Raw genomic sequence first — 22,134 nt, forward strand, 5'->3', positions numbered from 1 at the left:
GACTGTGAACTCCACATGTGCCTCTTAGTTACCCCTCCCTCTTAGGTGAGACAGGCTGGCTAGAGTGGGGCTGAAGTTGGGTATTTCCCTTTTCCCACGTGCAAGACTAGAGGCAGCTAGAGTTTGGTATTTGCCTTCCTCAACATGGAAGGCTAGAGCCAGCTGGAGTTGAATATTTCTTTTTCCTCAGGTCAGTTAGGCTCTGATAAAAATCAGAGTTAATGCTCTGATTAAATAGTTTCTCCTGAAGGCAGATCTGGGTAGAACAGAATGCTCTAGCATATTTCAAATTGTTTCTTTTCCCCTCCCCCTGATGGAAGCATGAGAGGACTTTTCTTCAATATTTACTGTGAGAACCTGGTAGAACTCCAGGAGGTAAAACTCACAAAAATGTGGGGTCCCCCTGATGACTGGGTCCCCCTAGAGTTTTTATCTGTCAGACTTGTCCGCACCGAGCCTCCAGCAGTTCATCAATTACAGTGTAGGCTTCTCTACCTCAGCACTGATTCCTGTGGAGATTTCAGCTAGTGGGTTTCTGCTCCAGTAACTTGTGATTCTTTGCATTTGACTGTGAGTCACTCCATTTCTGGAGGCAGTCGTTTGCCCGGTGACCCATTTTTCTTACAGATTTAAGAAGAGTTGTTGATTTTTCAGTTTGTTCAGCTTTTTACTTGTTGTTAGGACAGAGTGGCTACTTCTAAGCTTTTTACATGCCAGACCAAAGACCAGAATAAAACACTTTTCAGAAGAGTTTCCTGCCCATTATTTCATCTGAGCCTCACAAATTCGATAGCATTTTAGGAAGGCATTTTCTTCACTTCACTGATGAGAAGTAAGGACCCAGAGAGACAGAATACCCTGCAAAAGGTAATGCCGTCCCTCAGCCCTTCATCTGAGGTTCTTCATGATTGGATAAAATCAACTGTGGGATGGGAGAGTCTTTTACATCCATTTTAAACTGTGAACCATAAGCTTCTTCTGTCAGCAGCAGCTGGCCATGGAATAGACCTTCATGACCCAAGTTGTCTCTCTGCCCAGTGCATTGAGCCATTTGTGTAAATGCCATTAGAAATGTCCCAAGGGGAACCCAAGACTGAACAAGAAGAGATAACATCTTTCCTCCAAATGCTCAGTCTTGCCAGAGTAACTGACTCTAAGAGCTGGCTAATAATTAAAAGGGACACCTTTCATGTCACAATGTATCCAGATACATTGACATCTCATTACTGAGACATCCTTGGCCTAGAAGAGACTAGAGTATACAGAGTTACAGTTTCTCTATCTTGTTTTTTCTAATGATTCACTGGTCAGACAATTACTGAGTTTAAAACATTTTTAAAGCATGACATGGAAAACTTCATTTAAAGCAACAGAAAGCAGATGGTGTTCGTGTACAAGAGAACAAGCTCAGAGTTATACACAGCTGTATTCCTTTCTCTAGAATTTGATTATGTCTGTGATTCATTTTCTAAAATGACACATCCATAACATCATGGTGTAGCATCAAGCTTTTGGTGATGATGAAGCTGTTCTTTGTGCTGGAAATAATGCCACCTTCTACTGACTCAGGAAGTTAATTCAATGACAAACTACAGTGCAATGTTCTTAACTGGCACCAACATTTTCCTTAAGAATGGGGGAAAAGCAACGAGAATAATAAAAGTGTTTGTAAAGGTAACCAATGATGCCACAGTGTAATAATTCTGAGATATATCAGTGTTGGATCTGTTTTTGGGTGGGGGTATAGTGTACTCTTTTAAAGGATAGCCTCTGGCATCAGCAACATCTAAATTGAAATTCCTAATTATTATGTGAGATCAAAAAATTATTTCACTTAAAAAAATCAGATAATAATATTTATCTTATAGGACTGTTGTGGGATTAAGTGAGATTTCACAGAGATTACAGAAGTAGATATCTCACCACAATGTTAAGCATGTAGTAAGCACTTAGTAACTGATAGTAAAAAAAAACAAAACAAAACAATCAAATGGGGTAAAGGGTATAGTATCTTATTAGGCTTTTCTGATTATCACTTCCATACTTTTGAAGATGTTAATTGAAATACAAGATATTCAGGGCGGCCATCAAAAGGACAAGAGACAATAAATGCTGGCAGGGATGTAGAGAAAATGGAATCCTTGTGCACTGTTGGTGGGATTGTAAATTGGTGCAGCCACTATGGGAAACAGTATGGAGGTTTCTCAAAAAATTAAAATACAACTGTATGATCCAAGAATTCCACTTCTGAGTATATATCCAAAGGAAATGAAAATGCTGTGTTGAAGAGTACCTGCACCCCATGTTCATAGCAGCATTATTTACAATAGCTAAGACATGGAAACAACTTAAGTGTTCATCAACAGATGAATAAAAAAAGAAGTTGTGGTATATATATATATATATATATAAAATGGAATTTTTTTCAGCTGTAAAAAAGGAGGAAATCCTGTCATTTATGACAACATAGGTGGAACTTGAGGGCATTATGATAAGTGAAATACATCAGATGGAGAAAGACAAACACAGTATGATCTCATTTATATGTGGAACCTAAAAAAAACAAACCCAAGCTAAAAAACAAACAAACAAAAAACCTTCAAACTCATAGAAAAAAGAGATCAGATTTGTGGTTACCAGACGTGGGGGATAGGAGGAAGGGAGAATTGGATGAAGGTAGTCAAAAGTACAAACTCCCAGTTATAAGGTAAATAAGTACTAGGGATGTAAGGTACAACATGATGACTATAGTCAACATTGCTGTATGGTATATTTGAAAGTTGTGAAGAGCTCCTAAGAGTTCTCAGAACAAGAAAAAACCTTCTTTTTCTTTTTTTTGTATCTATATGAGATGATGGATGTTAACTTATTGTTATAATCATTTCACAATATATGTAAGTGAAATCATTACGCTCTACACCTTAAACTTACACAGTGCTGTATATTAATTATACCTCAATAAACTGGAAAAAATAAAATAAAATAAAAAGAAGAGAAGCCATCAACCAAAAAAAAAAATAAATAAAAAAGAAGAAAAAGAAATACAAGATATTGAGGAATATCATGGTAATTAAACTTGGAAATTACATGATACTGTTAACAACCTTGTATGTTTCACTTTTTGGTAGCTTCTATGGTGCCTTCTTGAGTTACCAAGTTATAGTGGGAAATATAAATGATAAGGTCAAACGTGGCAATTACTTCTCTCTCAGTCTCTCTCTTTCTATTGACAAATTGCATCCAGTCTACTAGGTCTGCTTGAACAAAATGCACTATCTCCAAGCTTTCAGCAGTCAAGAGCTAAATCTAAAAAGAAGTGATTCAGCAGCTGGGCTTAGAATTTAAAGCATGGACAGGAATTTCTAAGACTCGGCAATTATTAGTGCCTCAATATCATGATTTTTTTAAGATTGTTGTTTTTATGAGAGTGGAAGGTTGGTATTCCTACCCGCTAATCCGTACCAAGATTTTGTCCCCCAATCCTATGCTTGGTGATTGCTCTTTCTCTCTGCCCTATGCTGGGGGTAGTGTTTTAAATGATTACCAGGCAGTTAACAAAGGAAACTCGGGTGCCTGATGTCTGCCTGATTCATTGCTCCATCAGTGGCAAATGTCAGGAAACACGAGAGCTGGTGAAATCTTTTGGGAAAAGCAAGCTCAGACCTGGAAGTCCGGAGTCCTGGTTTGTGTCCTGGCTTTACAACTCTTGATTTCTGAGACTCCAGCTTTGTATTCCAATCTTTGAATAATAATAACTGGAGGGTCCTTCCTTGAGGAACATTTCTTATCACAAATTAGCCATGCATCCCGGGCTGAGCTTCTTTGCTGGTAATATTGGGACTCGTGGCAGGAAAGCCTGGGGAAGGGAACATCTGTACTGTGGGTGGAGTAGGTTATCTTCAGACCTCTCTCTAGCTTGTGACAGACACAGAAAGTCAGTGGGTAGGGAATCTCATATTCCAAGACTTTAGGATTCAGCAGACTTCATGAGGGTACAGGGCCAGATATGACCCTCTGAGATATCAGAGAAGGTCAAATGGATGGGCCAGTTGGGAGCACTCGTTCCAAAATACTTCCTTCCTTGACTAGTACTGTTCTGTCGCTCCAAGAGTGTGCTAGCATTCAAAACCTGGTTTTGCTGGCTGTTGCTACACACTCTATTAATGCTCTTGGACTGTGTTAGCTGTTGAACTTTCTGAGAAGTCCCAGATCAAATGACAGCTGCACACTATGGGATTTTTAGGATAAACAAGATGAGCTATTTGTACTTCATTAATTGTCTATACTGACAAGATGTAACCACGTAATAAGCTAAATCAGTCAACACTGGCGGCTTGGAATTGATTATCATTTTATTTGAAAAAATCCCCCATTCAAAACATACAGGAACTCATGGAAAATATTAATTCATTCTAACTTAGATGAGCCATGAATATTTAAATAAGCTTCTTGGAACCACCACAATCTATTCCCTGATGTCTATATACTTCCTAAAACAAAGCAATTCTTCCTCATAAGTGTTGAAGTAGATTAACAAATGCCATGCATGTTGATCTACTTTGCTGAGATCTCACCTTCTTAATAATTTTCAAACACATAAAGAGATCCCTGTGTGGAACATTAGTATTAAGGAATACTAGTCTTCTAAATCAAATGCAATATATCACAGCTCTTCTGTATGCACTTGTTAGGATTCAGGGGATGCAATTTTAGCTGTCACTTTTCAGAATACTGGCCATATCTAATAGAACTATGCATTAAGCTCTGGAATTTTTCCTTTATGTGAATATAACCAGTGAACCATTCAAAAATCCAAAAGTTATATAGATTGAAAAAAAAAAAACTAGCTACATTGACAATATACTCTTGGGATTGAGAGCAAACCTGTAATTACCTACAAACTCCCAAGCATTGCGGTTCTTCAAAATTTTTGCAAATTTCAGCTTGTTTTCTATTGGTGATGTTTCTTACCATTAATTAGTTGGTCTCTGCTAGTGTCTGCTTACATCTCCACATTCCTGAAGACCTCTACAGATGAGATACTTTAGAATAATGAATCATGGCGTGTTATACAATACTGATGACATTTTTGTTGCCTAGGATAGTCTTTCTGGAATCAACTAAACATACAAACAGATGTCTTTGGCTGGAATGGAGGTGGGGTTACTTCATTCCGAGCCACTCATCCTTTAGCAGACAAGCTCTCAAATCTCATTTGTCATAAAGATTTATATTCTTTCTGTTATTCTATCTGCCTGTACTAGGCTAAAAGTGAGGCCAACCCAGTCGGATATTGGCAGACAGATTTGAGAGGCAACCTCCCATTTCTGATGATAACACCTCCTGTTGGATCTGGAAAGAGTATCTCTTCATCTGCATCATCTAGGTATCTTCTTTATTCTAAGGCAATAAGCTAAATACACCTGACCAGCATGGGGTGAAGGAAATCAGACACCAGCATACAATCTAGATAAGCCCAGGATATCCTGAGAGGAGAAAGAATCAGAATTTTAACCCAAAGAGAACGCTTAGTCATAAACTGGTCTAAATTCCTCATACTGAGTCCAGAGAGGCTGGGGATTGGTCCAAAGCTTGAGGTGAATCAGTGTGACAGTCAAGATTGGAATCCACATCCCAGTTTCCTCAGCTACAAAACAGGGATAATAATAATCCGTCTCGCTGAGGGGTCATGATGGTCATATATGTTTTATCTGCAGCACTCTCAACATAACTGTTGGGTTCTCTCATTAGGAGATTATACCTAAGTGCATAATAAGTACATTCATAGTTATAATTCTCCGAGCCTGAAGTCTCTCGTCTATAAAAGATGGCTAATTTGGGTAGTCTCATGTGATTTGAGGTAAAGGATGACATAATATATGTGAAAAGCACCGTAAATTGTAAAGTGATATTCAAATGCTGGTTGGGCTTATTATCTCTGCAAGTTCTTTCACTGCAACTTCAAATGCTTTCAAGAGAACATCACTTGTCTGAGTCTAAGTTTGGGATACAATCAAGGAATTAGATTAGTTAGCAGAAATAATTAACCTGAAAATACACCCCTATTGAATGGGGAAAGAGATATTTTGACAATGTAGTTGGAAGAAAACAATACCAGTATTAAGCCATTTTGTAGCTATTGCCTTCCCTGGGCAATCCTATTAAAGTGTTTTAATATATCTTCTTCTCCAATGGCCACTGTGGTGTAAAATCTGATTGCTGTCAATTACCAGGAAATTGTTATCAGAAACAGAAACAGACACCTCAATACTAAAGTAAGATGGGGAAGGCAGAAATAAAGTTGAAATACAAATTAATTTTCCACAAATTCTTTATTTTAATAAGACTCTGTATATAAATAGAATCAGAATAATTGATTGCTAATCTACATATCATGAAATTCAAACTATGCCATGATATGTTCTTTTATTATTTGTAAGATAACAAAACTCAGATAATATCTATTTAAGCTAGTGACTGGAGAACGTGCATTGAGAAAGTTGGATGTAGTTTGCTTTTGCTGGTTTCTTGCTAATCCAAACTTTAGGGAGGCCGATGAGAAGGAGCCTGACAGTAGCATAACTTTGAAAACTTGTCCATGTCTGAGGCAACAGTCGTTGGGACATTTGCTTCAATATGGAATTAATTGGCTCGGATAGATATTTTTAATCCCTGTTTCCAAAGACAATATCAGTGGTTCTAGTCATACTTTCTGCAAAGGATCCTGATTATTAGTTATAGACACAGAGACACCACAAATACTTTCTGGAATGAGGAAAGATATACACAAACCAAAAGACCAAAGATCATATAGTTTTCTCTATTCTTGCTCTTACTCTGCATATGGTTTCCATTCCTTCCTTCAAAATATATTCACTGAAATTACAAATGCCTTCGGGTGTGGAAACGTTTATTGAATTTCTATTAGTTCAGGATAGCAAGCTAAATCAAATAATAGCACTGTGGAGACTATTGATAACCTTAATCAAATTTGGCCCCAACAGAAACTCCTTCGAAAGTTAAATGTTTATTGAACCAACTAGAATAATCAGCCATCTTCCTCTGATTTGTTGGTGGGAAGGAATCAAAAGACAGAGCTGACAAAAATGGTGATTATATTGGCCTAAGATTAGGCTGGTGCTCTAATCCTTTACCCAAATGAACTCTATTGACCAACCTGTACTTTCTTAAGGAATCAGAGCATGAAATAAAGACAAGAGATGAGTCATGGCCCTGCGTGATGCTGAACAAACCGGTTTACGTCATGATTCATGAGACTTTAGCTTTGGGAATTGCAGAGTCTTTCTTCTTATTCAAAAGTTAAAGGGAGAGAAACTTTAATTCTTAATTATGATCCTAAAGAACAACACAAAGTATATTATATTGATGCTTTATTTCTGAATTATATTGAATAAATGATTATACTTTATATCCTACTTACTTTAAATTTAGGGGAAGTAATTTTCTAGTAACTCTAGCCCTGAGCTAGAAATTAGAAGTCCAGAAAGACTTATTTATTTGGTTTTTAAAATAACTGCCTTTGTTAAAAAGCCTAGGATACAAGCACTAAGGCATCATTAATTATAAAAAATATTTGGGCCAAGGGCTGACAGTAGTAATACAAAGAAGAAACCAGGGCAGTTGAAAAACAGCACTGATAATGGTGCCTCATTAGTACATTGAAACAGTCAGATTTTTAAATAATGGTCTAAAACAGAAATTAGGCCACTTGATTCACACTGGAGCAAGGGTTATAAACACAAGGCCCTTCCACAAGAGGATCATTTTGGAGGTGAAAAATCTTGGCTCTATTTCCTTGAATTATAAACAGGAAAATAGGTGGCAAAATGGCACAAGAGAAAAATATGATTTCTGAGGTTACCAGGATTAAAATTATGGTAGGCCTTAAATAAATTCAACTACTGCATTGTATGTATGGAGAGAGTTTGGTATTCTTTGACTGCCCGACATCCAATTCCAAAAGTCTTCTAATTTCTCTTTGGGGAATTGCCTCTCCCTCATTCTGTGCCTTTGGATGGGAGAATAATTTCTTCTGCCTGCCTCCACCTATAGAGCTGAGAGGTCTGTAGCATTTCTCTCCTCCTCCTTGTGTTTCAGCGGTGTGAGTGTATGACCTAACCTTGACTGACGGGATGCTTTCTCCCAGGACTTTGAAGCTTGACAGTGTGAATCAAGGGCAGAAGAAATAGTTGGATAAAATTCTTTGTAGTGGCAACTAAGGAGAAATCACCATATAGACTTTGCTATGAGACAATTGTATGTTTCCGGGTCCTAGCCTCCTCAAGCTCCCTCACAATCTGGTCTTTCTACTTCCATCAGTTCTGCGAGAACCTGAATTCTTTCCAATGACTGCCCTTTTGCTTAAGAGTCCATTTCTGTTTGCACTGTGGAACCACAACTGTTCCGCTGTGGAAGTTAAATATAGCCAATTTGCAGAGTTAAGCTTCAGTGCAATGGGCTCCAAGTTCCCCTGCCTAGTAGGGGCTATTGAATTTTGGAAGCTCATGGAGATATTTTAGGAATGAAAGCACTTTAGGGGCCAGCCCATGACTGAGTGTTTATGTTCGTGGGTTTCGCTTCCACGGCCCCGGGTTTCCCCGGGTCAGATACTGGGCGTGGACATGGCACCGCTCATCAGGCCATGCTGAGGTGGCGTCCCACATAGCACAACTAGAGGCACTCAAACTAGAATTTACAACTATGTACTGGGAGGCTTTGGGGAGAAGAAGAAGGAAAATAAAAAAGAAGATTGGCAACAGATGTTAGCTCAGGTGCCAATCTTTAAAGAAAAAGAGAATGAAAGCACTTCAAAAAGGATGCAGAATATAAGTGTTCATATACTTTTGATGCCTGATAGCAGTTTTTATCAGGAGATGAATTTCTCCTGGAAATTTAAGACCTTCTGAAATACTGCTTAGCCTAGTCCCTGCAGGATTGAGAAGAAACCTACCTTTGTACCCAAAGAATTTACAGAAGAGCACTGTGGTCTTGTTTGTATTGTTCGGTAGGAGCTCTTACTGATTCTTCCCACATCTCTTTAATTAAATATCTGCGTAAAAGTAGTCAGAGCTGGGCAGAATGAATTATCAGTGTATACCCCAGATTGGAAAAAAGTCTAGAAATCACGCAGTCCGGCCCATTTCCTGATGCTGTATCCCCTCTATGACACATCCTTAACAGTTGTGCTGTTGACTGAACACGTCTAGTTATTGAATGATCACTACCTCACAAGGCAGCCTGCTGTGCTGCATGACAGCTGTACTTATTAGAGTCTTTCTTTTGACTTTGAGTCCAAATATATCTTCCTTTAAATTGTATGTATTTGTTGATCATAAAATTGATCCCTGGAGATAAAAAGAATAAGTTTACATCAAATATTCATTCATGATCCCTTAAATCCTTTTTTCTTTCTATATCTGTATCATTAGCTAAAGATTAAAACTACAGTAACACAGATGACATAATAATATATACAGAAAATCCTAAGGAAGCAACTAAAAATCATGATTAAAACTAGTAAGTTCAGCAAGGTTGCAAGATATAAGATCAATATACAAAAATCAGTTATATTTCTATATGGTAGCAATGAATAATCCAAAAATTAAATTAAGCAAACAATTCCATTTATAATATCATCAAATAATAAAATACTAAGGATAAATTTAGTAAAAGAAGAGCAAATCTTGTTTGCTGAAAATTACAAAAGATAACTGAAACAAATGAAAGAACATCTAAATATGTCTATGTAGTCTTTTCAAAAAAATTTATTTATTTATTTATTTTGAGGAAGATTAGCCCTGAGCCAACATCTGCTACCAATCCTCCTCCTTTTGCCGAGGAAGACCAGCCCTGAGCTAACATCCATCCCCATCCTTCTCTACTTTTTATATATGGGACACCTGCCACAGCATGGCTTGACAAGCGGTGCCATGTCTGCACCCGGGATCCAAACTGGCGAACCCAGGGCCGCCAAAGCAGAACATGCAAACCCAACCTCTGTGCCACCAGGCTAGCCCTATCTATGTAGTCTTTTGACATCCCAGTTTCATGGATCAGAAGACTTCAGGTTATTAAGATGACAATACTCCCCAAATTGACCTACTGAGTCAACACAATCCCAATGAAAATGCTAACTGACTTTTTGCAGAAATTGACAAGCTGATCCCAAAGTTCATTTGGAAATGCAAGTGATGAAAGCTAGCCAAAATAATATTGAAAAAGAATAACAAAGTTGCAAGACTCACCTTTCCTGATATAAAAATGTACCATAAAGCTGCAGTAATCAAGGCAGTGTGGTATTGGCATAAGGATAACATATAAATCAATGGAATAAGATTTGGAGTCCAGAAATAAACCTTTACATTTATGGTCAGTTGATTTTCAACAAGAGTGCCATCAATGAGGAAAAGAACAGTATTTTTTTTTAATAAACACTACTAATATAAGAGGTTGTCCACATGCAAAAGACCCCTACCTTACACCACACACACAAATTAACTCAAAATAGATGATAGACCTAAATGAAAAATTTTAAAGTATAAAAATTTTAGAAGGAAACATAGGATTAAAACTTTGTGACCTTAGTTTAGGCCATGGTTTCTTAGATATGACACCAAAACCATGTGTGGAAAAATCAAAAATAGATACCTTGGACATTATCAAAATTAAAACATTTTGTGCTGCAGATGACAGCATCGAGAAAATAAAAAGACAGCTACAGAATGGGAGAAAACATATATCTGATAATGGACTTATATACAGAATATATAAAGAACTCTTACAACTCAACCACAAAAGAACAAATAACTGAATTTCAAAAATGGAAAAAGAATTTGAATGCCCATTTCTCCAAGGAAGTTATACAAATGGCCCATAAGCACAAGAAAAGTGCTTATTAGCCATTAGGAAAATGTAAACCGGTACCACCATGAGATACCACTTCTCACCCACTGAGATGTTTATCCTCAAAAAGACATAGTAACAAGCGTTAGAAAGAATGTGGAGAAACTGGAACCCTCATACATTGCTTGGGAGAGTGTAAATTGGTACAACTGCTTTGGGAAACAGTTTAGCAGGTCCTCAAAATTTTAAACATGGAGTTACTATATCACTCAACAATTCCATTCCTAGGTATGTATCCAACAAAAAACATATGTCCACACAAAAATTGGTACATGAATGTTCATAGTAGCATTATTCATAATAGCCAAAAGTGAAAAAACCAAATGTCTATCAACTGATAAATAGATAAGTAAAGTAAGGTATATCCATATAATGGAGTATTACTTGGCCCTAAGAAAGGATGAAGATATTTGTACACCGATGTTCAAAGCATCATTATTCATGACAACTAAAGTAAAGGGGTGGAAACAACCCAAATGTCCATCAAGAGATGAACGGATAAACAAAATGTGATATAAACATTCAAGCGAATATTATTCAGCCTTAAAAAGAAATGAAATTGTGATACATGCTACAACATAGATGAAGTTTGAAATCATGATGCTAAGTGAAATAAGCCAGACACAAAAGACCATATACAATATGATTCTATTTATATGAACTGTCCAGAATAGCTAACTCTAGGGAGACAGAAAGTAGATTCTTGTTTTTCTGGAGGAGTTGGGAGGAAAATGGGGCGTGGCTGCTAATGGGTGTGGTTGTCTTTTTGTAGTGATGAAAATGTTCCAAGGTTAAATACTGGGGTTGCATAACTTTGTGAATATACCAAAAACCATTGAGGTGTATATCTCAAATACGTGTATTTTATGATATGTGAACAAAATCTTAATAAAGCTATTTAAAAATAAATTAAAAACAAACAAACAAAAAAATGAGGTAAGACCAAGAAAAGATCTTTCGATAGGTTAAATACAAAGAATATTTCCATTACTCTGTGTGATTCCTTTGCAGCACTCACCACATTTGGTAATTACTTGCTTGTTTCTGTATTATTACCTTCGCTAGCCTCTGAATTCCTTCAGGGCAGGGATTATGTCTGTACAGGTTACCATTGCGTTCTCAGCACTAAATACAGTGCCTGGCATGAATAGATATCCAATAAAGATTTGTTATCATTGGAAGGCCAACTGAAACCTATTTCTAAGCTGAAATTAATAGATTAAGCAACTTAGACAGTGATGTTTTCCAAATGGTTAAGAATCCAGTTTGCCAATCTAAACTTCTCTATGTTGCTCATGAAAATATTTTGAGAGATTACATCAACAGCCATGCAGAAATCTAGGTATTTGCTATCCACAGTACTGCACTGCAACATTAACAAAGTGGAATGAGTTGAGGTGGTAGAATGTTCTCAATGAGCTGGAAACAGCATAAGAGTTTCATACGATGGGGTGAGTTTACCAAAGTTTCAAGAGGCTAAGAGAGTGCGTCAGAACAATCCCTATGCCAATGATGCCAATGATTCCCATAGCATTGACATCCTAATAGGGATAATATTATCTTAAATGTATACAGTGTTCTTGTGTTTAAAAAAGATCTTTCAGATGTATCTTCATCTGGTCAATAGTCAAGTGAATATAAGTCCCTCCAGAAATCTAGAAAACAGCCTGTGGCTCTCCTGCTCGTAAAGATTCTAAAGCTCTAATCACTGTGTATAAAAAAAATGACAGTTCTACCAGATGCCAGTAATGAGGACCCTGCAGTAACTCTCCATCTTTTAAACTCCTCAGGGAGGCTACAAACCCTGGAGGGAAGTTCTATGTTTCATTCATCAGCAACTTTCTCTCTGTTGTCTCGTACTTTTCTGGCTTCTGTGTATGGCATCCTTTGATATAGATCATCTATACAAGATCATCTTCTCTCAAAGCTTTTTGTAGGATCTATGTCCTACTCACCATCCTCTACTAACACGGGTATCTCCAGGTGGTTCCTTTATCACCTCCAGTTACCTGTAATCCATGTTTGACTCACCACTGTTGTGGTTACAGTCTCCCAGTGGTGGGACCTCTAATCTCCCTGTATGGGCCTTTGTTGAAGTCATCTAACTATCATGGGATGGTGTCAAATAATTTATCTCCTAATTGAAGAGTGATTAACTTTCAGCCAAGTCAGTCATTAAAATTTCTTTCCTTATATTTAATATTAATATTGATAATAATTAGTAAATGGGGGTCATAAATGGGGACTAAGTGGATGTTAAAGCAGAAATAAAATTTTATCTCTGCTCTCTTAGTTCAGAGAAAGCTAATCAAACTGGAGCAAAAATTGGAGTATATTTCCACCTCTTAATGAGGGGAAAGTTTTGTTTCCTGCTTTAGAAACGTGTTGATAATTTAATTTTCAATCATGTTACTGCTTTTACAATTGGCACAAACATTACAATATTGCTATTTTGAATAAATAATTATGTGAAATGATTACTTGACCCCAAACCATAAGTGTGACAGACCAAATGATGCTCATTCTCAAGACCATTTGATTGACTTAGTAGATGTTTTCTAAGCCTGTAGCTTGACAGGGACAGATGTGTTTATTAAAAAACTCCATAGAAACCTCCATATTGTCTTGAAACAATAAGTATTTACTAAAGCATTCACTTCTATATGAATAAATGCCCAACATCTATAGCTGAAACAGACTTTATACTGGTTCTCTCATAATTATTTTAAAAATTAAAGAAGTGCTTTGAATCCCTTGGGAAGTGAAGGTAGGGGTCAGAATCAAATCTCTTCACCACTGTGTGTCGTTTAGATGGTCTTTACTTGACTTGTGTTTGGGAGGAAAGAGATAAGAAGAGTTAGAACGATTTCTGCTTGATCATAAACCTAAGACAGTATAAAGAATAAAGCTTTAATTCAACCTAGATCATCTCCTTCAAACACACAATAATCAAGCTTTTCCCCTTTGCAGAATGACTACTACATGAACAGGAATCAGTGAAAGCTCCTGCTGAACAGAACTATTGCTTGGGTTAAATTTGTTGTCAAAAAATTCAACAAAGCAATGTTCTTTGCATCATTCCTTTAGGTGTGAAAATTGCTTTGTTTTTCACAATGTTTCTTTGCATGGTATTTGTACCAGTACTGCAATACGCCGTTTCTGTTTCATGGTAGTAATAACTCTTTCTTCCTAGAGAAAATGTTAACAACAGTGAAATTACTTTAAGTTGCTCTGTGACCTCCAAGTATTAAAAGGGATCTGATGATTTTAGGACTTGCTTTCGGTACATTGTTGTTTCTTTTCCTGAGTTGGTTATTATATAGTACTTGGGACATTGTTCACTCTTTTTTTCCACAGGAAATAAAATAAGGACATAAGCTGAGGAAATGGATTTGGCATCAGAGAAGCAGAAGTTGAATCGTATCCCCAGTACTTACTAATTGTGTGAGCTTGAAAAATCCACTTAAATGCTAGTTTAAGTTCTAGTTTATTTATCCTGAGAGTGGAAATAGTCCATAGGCCCTGCCTAATAAAGAGGGGTAGTATTAGAACTCAAATGCAATAATGAAAGTGAAAAGGAGAAAGAACAAACAAGTATTATGTATCTTTATTGCTATGAATAGGTTACCTTCCAAAAGTTCATTTTAAAGTCAGTTGTTTGGAACACAAAAGACATTACAGATCTTCCTTGACTTAACGATGAGGTTACTTCTGGATAAACCCATCAGAAGTCAAAAATATGCTAAGTCAAAAATGTGTTTAATACACCTAACCTACTGAACATCACAGCTTAGCCCATCCTGCCTTAAATGTGCTCAAAACCCTTACATTGGTCTACAGTTGTGCAAATCATCTAACACAAAGCCGATTTTATAATAAAGTGTTGAATAGCTCATGTAATTTATTAAATACCATACTGAAAGTAAAAAACAGCCTGGTTGGATGAGTACAGAATGGTTCTAAGTGTATTGGTTGTTTGCCCTCCTGATCCCATTGCTGACTGGGAGCTGCAGCTGCCCAGCGTCACGAGAGAGAGTATGTACCACATATGATTGGCCCACGAAAAGAGCAAAATTCAAAATTTGAAGTATAGTTGCTACTGAATGTGTATCGCTTTCACACCATCATAAAGTCACAAAATCATAAGTCAACAATCTTAGGTCAAAGACCATTTGTATTTCATAGAAAAGGCCCTATACAGAATTCTTAAATTTATTCAGGTGGTAGAGCACCTTGACAGTATGGTGCTTTTGCAAAACACTGTAAAATATTTAATTGCATCATAGGAAATAGTAACATTCAAATAATAGGAAATATGAATTAAGAATATGTATGAAATATGAAATCACAACCAAAACACGTGTCCACGAAAATCATTTTTCCATTTATATATCATGGGTTCTTTGTCCATCATCATAGATGCCTTGTCATTTGCGAGGCTTAATCACAGATAAGAAGCGATGGTTGGAGGCCTGCCCGGTGGTACAGCAGTTAAGTTCGAATGTTCCACTTCGGCAGCCTGGGGTTCGCTGGTTCAGATTCCAGGTGCAGACCTATGCACCGCTTGTCAAGCCATGCTGTGGCAGGCGTCCCACATATAAAATAGAGGAAGATGGGCACGGATGTTAGCACAGGGCCAGTCTTCCTCAGCAAAAAGAAGAAGATTGGCAGCAGATGGTAGCTCAGGGCTAACCTTCCTTAAAAAAAAAAAAAAAAGGAGCAATGGTTGGCAAAGATTTAAGAAATAATAATGGAAAAATTTTAAATACAGAATATATTCTAAGTATTTGAATTCTACTCCACCTCCCTCCCCCGTCTCTCTACACCACTATAATTGAGACAGGATTAACCTGTGAGTCATCAGGTATGTGGGACAAAAGGTTGAGAACCACCATCATAAAGGATGATTCTGCACCCAGGCCACCTTACAAACATCAATTTAAGCTGTTCTAACAGTAATAACAGTACAGGCCATTTATAAACCCAGTGTTTTTAGATTAGAAAATGGTTCTTTTTGAAATGATGATGAGGGTAAATTCTAATCATCTTTATGGGTGCTTTTAGGATTAAAGAAAAGCAGCTTATAAAGTTTTTTCTCATGTAATAATGAACAACACGGAGACTGAAAGCCCTAAGAAAGCTTCTACTGTTGCTCTTGCTAGAAAGAAATATTCTTACTATTCCAGTGAAGACTTGGCTAGTGTAAAAATTACACTATTTCCCTTTTCCCCTATGACCTTATCTAACACTTAAAAATATATATTATTGCCTGAAACATGTTGGCCATTTGGTCAAGTAATTCACTAAAATAAAAGTCAGATTCGAAAACATGGCTTTGATTTAGAACAATTTAACAATCTAGTTTCTATCTTCTACTGATACATATCAATTAATTACTGAATCATGAAAGTGAGAAGTCAAATTGTTTTCCTTGGGATGTTTCTGTTTCCATGGCTTGTGCATGAATTTTTCTTCAAGCTCTACCTTCTTCTTGTGACCACAATCCATCAAGGCATAAAGCATCTAATGCTCATTTAAAGGTCACAAAACTCAGTGTCAGGAGACTGAATTCTGATCCCAGTACTGCCTCATTGGATAAGTAACTCCACTTCTGTTGATGTTGGCTTCCTTATCTTTAAAATAAGGGGATGAGTCTTAGGGGCTCTATCGTACTGAGCCAGAACTATGCTCCATCTTACATAAGTACCAGAGACCTAGGCCTGGAAGAGCTTAGCTCTCCTTCTATCTACTGTCCTTAAAGGCTGAGGTACATGTCAAGATGTCCCAATTTCCCTAAATAATCTGCAATCTGCTTGTCATTCATGAATTTCTCTAATTGTGGAAGACACTAGGCATTTGTGTCTCCAGTGTGAGATGATCAATCACATTGGTGATGTCACATTTGCCAAAATACCCAGCTTTCATCAGGAAGTGCTGAAAAAAGGGAGAACAATAAATGTGGTAACCTGGTCATGGCCAAATGTAGTCTTGGGAACATTGCCTTCCCCTCAAGGAACTTATTTGGGGGCTGTCAGGAGGACAGCCCCTGTGATTTTCTGCAGGTGGAAACAAAATGAAATTAAGAAAAGCAGACTTAAAATGTGAATATGACCTAGTAAGAAGCTAAGTGTTAAAGATTGAATTATTGTTTGAAATTCTTCGTGGCCTTCCTGTATCGGAATTATATATCCATGCCCATTGTCATGTGACTCTGTAGTACCACTGTCTGGTGTGACTGAAATCTATTTTCCTACTCAGTGAGGTTGGATTGGATTTTGTGACTTTAATAGAATGTGGGTGGAAGTGACAGTGCCAGGTCCAGGCTGAGTCCTGCAGTCCGTGATTTGTCAGAGAAAATACCCCTCATTGTCACTGGTTCAAAGAGAATGGAGAATTGTGTATTGCAGACTTGAACTCAACCTATAATTTCAATCAAACCCAAATGACCTAAAGCCCAATGCCCAGAGCTGTTCCAACCATCCCACAAATTTGTGGGCAAGGAAAATAAATGCTTAAGTTCAGTAAACCCTACACTTTGGGGTGGTTCGTAGCTCAGGCTTATTGTGGCTATAGCTGACCAGAGTGCTTAGAAAATTTTATTTAATGTGTTAGAAGATGGAATTAACTACCAAGGAATTAGGTAATAAGTCTACCCACCTTCCCTTTCTTTCTTTCTTCCTGTCTCCCTGAGCTCTTCCCTTTCTCCTGCTTTCCTCCCTTTTCTCTCTCCTGCCTTTTCTTCCACAGATATTTAAAGTCTACTAAGTGTTCAAAACTGTGCCGGGCTGAGAAAGAAGGATGATACTAACTCTGCCCTTATGGAACCTGACAGATATAATAAGTGTGGTGAAGAAGTGCAGTGTGATAAAAGGGCATACAGCTGAGGAAGTTAACCTGATCCAGAGAATTTCCCAGAGGGCAGGAGAGTTCAGGATGAAGGGGAAGCAATGGAGAGGGCTTGGGGAGAGGAACTTTCCACGAGATTTAAAAGCGTGCCATACGGATCCCAAGACAGGGAAGAGCAGGTTTTGAGAACAAAGCAATTATCATCATCAACAACAAAAACAGAGTATACAGTGAAAGGCAGAGGTTAAGAGGGCAATTGATGCCAGACACATCCAGGGATGTAGGCAGGTTTGTAGGCCTAGGTAGGCCTTTTGGACTATTTTCATAGAGGAATTGGGACTCATTGGAGGATTTGAAGCCCAACGTGCTTCAACCTTTAGGTGTTAAAAAGATCCTCTGGCCCTAGAGTAGGGAACCAATTAGAGGAGGGAAAGAGTGGACCCAGAGGGTTGCAGGCTTTTGCAATGGTGTGGGTGAAATGTTCTTGGCTTGCCTAGGAGGAAGGCGGCAGCACCAGTGAACAGTGGGTGAACCTGAGAGATGCGTAAGCGTGGAAGATGATTGGATATGGAGGTTGAAGAAGAGAAAATTGTTGAGGATGCTTCTGATTTGTTCAAGTGACTGGAGTTGGTGCCCTTTCCTGAGTAAGAGAACGTTAGATTAGGTACAGATGTTGGTGGGGATGTGATGAGTTCATATATGAATTTGTTGAGTGTGATGTACATATGAGAATCGAGTAGAGTGTCGAGGTTAGAATCTGATATGTTCTAAATCTATTTCTAGATTGAATAGGTATAAACCCTCAAATTGAATGCCACCCAGCTTCCTACCCCCGGAGTGATCCCATACTTGAAAAAAAGCAACCACCTACCCTAATGAATATAGGACTAATAGAGAAAAATGTAATAAACAATTAGGTGTTCAGAAATTTTTTTATTAAAAAATGAATTGTTGGATGTGGTAAGGAGGTGAAAAAGTTTTCTCAGGAGGTTAATAGAGTAAATTAGGAAAGAACATAAGGGATCTAGAAAACAGGGGACCCAATAGAATGAGAGCGTCAAACAGAATTCTAAGGTGGATGGTTGAGATGACACCTGTGCAGAAGCCAAGAGATAAACTGGAACAGAGGGAGGGACCCCTGAGGAAAATGTCTCTAAGGAAAAAAAGAAGAAATTGATAGAAATATCTGAGGAGTTTGAATATAGGAAAAGAAACTCCTAGCCAATATAGAGAGTTAAAATGAATTAGCAAAAGTACTTAGAAAGCTTAGCTAACAACAGCAACAAAAGGGATAATGACCAAGTCCACAAGAGGAAAAATGATGATAGTATACTCTATATCTTAACTGTGAATACAACTTAAATAGTTTTAATGATGTAATAACTTAGAATCAATTTAATCCAAAAGAGTGCTATAACTATTTTGGGAGGATGGAAGATGGTATGAGGACTTGTAAAAGAGTTAAAATTCAATTTTTTTTTTTTTAAAGATTTTTTATTTTTTCCTTTTTCTCCCCAAAGCCTCCCGGTACATAGTCGTGTATTCTTCGTTGTGGGTTCCTCTAGTTGTGGCATGTGGGACGCTGCCTCAGCGTGGTCTGACGAGCAGTGCCATGTCCGCGCCCAGGATTCGAACCGTCGAAACACTGGGCCGCCTGCAGCGGAGCGCACGAACTTAACCACTCGGCCACGGGGCCAGCCCCTAAAATTCAATTTTTTTTAAGAGAGAATTTAATAGATGGCATATAAGACTAGGAAAAAAACCCCAAATAACTTTCTAATTATGCTGTTAGAAAGTCTTGCAGTACAGATCCGAAGAAATAGCTAAAAGAGGTAACAGTATTTGCCAACAAAGAGAAGTAGAGAGAGAAGAGGTGAAGAAATAGTTTTTGAAGTCATAAGCCAGGTAATATTTGACTTTAGAAATTATGTGCATGTATTACTTTTGCTTTAAAAATATACATTTAATAAAGCCAAGACAATAGCAATTGTTAGGTTTCTGGAAGGCACAATTTTCTTTTACTGGCATATTCAGGTTGAGCACAAATTTGTAATTTTAACACTCTGACAACGTGTGTTTCAACTATTAAATTCTTCAGTACAGGAAATAGCTTCTATTTCAGAAAGGCAAGTATGATACGTAGTAAACTGGAATCTTCCTTCAAAGCAGTTAAAATACCTGCCAGAGAACACATAAACACCTGTCAGTCAAACCCTGGAGCTCGTCCCTGGCCAGCTCCAATCTCCACTTCTTTTTATCCACACACCCGGGGATTTAGTCCAACTGTTCCCTCACCCCCATCAGCCACTACTCTACATTGGTCCCACCGTTGCCCCATGTCTGCTGTGACACGTGTCAAACTTTTGCAGCTTCTTGTCTCCCTACTGTGTCTGAATTAAGCAAGCAAACCCCTTTTGGGCTTTTTATATCTCCCTTCTACAGGGAGCAGATGGGGAGTGACAAAAATAACAAACGTCAGGGAAATGGTTGGGCCCTAAGCATCTCCCAGAGTAAGACAGCGAGTTCTAGCCCGAGTGGTCTTGGCGTTCATTAAACAGTAACAGGCTTGTCCTTCTCCTACCACTTCCTCGAGTCACATTCTGAGAAGGTCATAAGGCTGCCTGCCCTAAAAACTGTTGAGCAGATCTGTGTCATTCTCAGCTCTATCATGGATGAATGAACTCTTGTCATTCAAAACACATTACGTTATTCACGTGGTTCTAAGTGCATCAGTCTCCTGATGTCACCAGAACACATAAACACCCTCCCACCTCAGTGTCCTCTCTACCTGGACTGCTCTTCTCCTGGATAGCCACATGGTGCAATGTCTCAGTTCCTACAGATCTTTCCTCAACCATCCCCTCGTCCATGAAGCCTTTCCTGCCCACTCTATTTGAAATCACAACCCTCTCTTAGCACTCTCTGCACGCCACCCTGCTTTGCATTTCCCCATACCGCTAACTGCCATTTAATGCTCTATTTTACTTATTCGTTTATTGCCTAGCTTTCCCTTCTAGAAGAAGAACTCATGATAACAGGACATTTGTCTGTTTTGTATCACAAGTGCCTAGAACAGAATCTGGCATATGTACTCAATAAGTGTTTTCTGAATAAGCGAAATAATAATATCAATTAACAATAGACCTTAAGCACAAGTCCAGTGAATAGTACAACTTTTTAAGCATTTTCCGACAAATGAAGACCATAAATGTGAGAAATACTTTAATTCAAAATACTGCTAATTTTTTTTTAAGGAAGATTAGCCCTGAGCTAACTACTGCCAATCCTTCTCTTTTTGCTGAGGAAGACAGGCCCTGAGCTAACATCCGTGCCCATCTTCCTCTACTTTAAACATGGGATGCCTCCCACAGCATGGTGTGCCAAGTGGTGCCATGTCCGCACCTGGGATCCGAACTGGCGAACTACTAATAATTTTAATCTCGGGTCCAAATATTGTATGCTGCAAGAGGGAAAATGCCCATTTTCTAACATAGTAGTGGGTATTCAATACATTTTTGTTGGATAACTGTGGAAGGAAAGGGACATATTTCAATGTAAAAATATAGTTCCAAGATTCATTCAAATTCATTATAAGCAAAAAGTGTTAGAAGCTGAACATGGAAGGTATGTGAGGAAAGACAGGAGGAAGCAGAGGCTGAGTAGCCAGCACCAGATTACACTCAGTCCTCTCAGCCGTGTGTGATGTCTGCAATATTTAACACGGAGTGATTTAGTTAGTTTTGTATTTTACAAAGTAATCTCCCTTACAGAAGTGGGGATGATGGATTGGGAAGGCTGGGCAACATTGGCCAGGCCAATCAGGTGATGGTCATCATCCAGCGGGAGACAATGAGGACCTGACCTGAGGCTTTGATAGTGAGACAGAGGAGGGTATGGAAACCTAAATATTCAACAAGTCAAACCCTCATACATTCCTGGTAGGATTTTAACACGGTTCAATGACTTTGGGAAGCCAGCAATTCCTCAAAATGTTAAACACAGGGTTACTATACATTCCAGAAATTCCACTCCCAGGTATCTACTCAATTGAATTGAAAGCATATGTCTATACAAAAACTGGTACATGAATGTCATTTATAATAGCCCCAAAGTAGAAACAACAAACATCCATTGACTGACTAATGGATCAAGGAAATGTGGAATATTCATACAATGGAATATTATTTGGCCATTACCTGCTACAATGTGGATGAACCTTGAAAACATTATGCTAAGTAAAAGAAGCCAGCCACAAAAGACCACATATTGTATAATTCTATTTATATGAAATATCTAGAATAGGCAAATCCATAGAAACAGAAACCAGATAATGGTTATCAGGCATTGGGAGGAGGATGTATAAGG

This window comes from Equus asinus, chromosome 19 (assembly GCF_041296235.1).
Source record: "Equus asinus isolate D_3611 breed Donkey chromosome 19, EquAss-T2T_v2, whole genome shotgun sequence".
NCBI classification, from domain to species: Eukaryota; Metazoa; Chordata; class Mammalia; order Perissodactyla; family Equidae; genus Equus; species Equus asinus.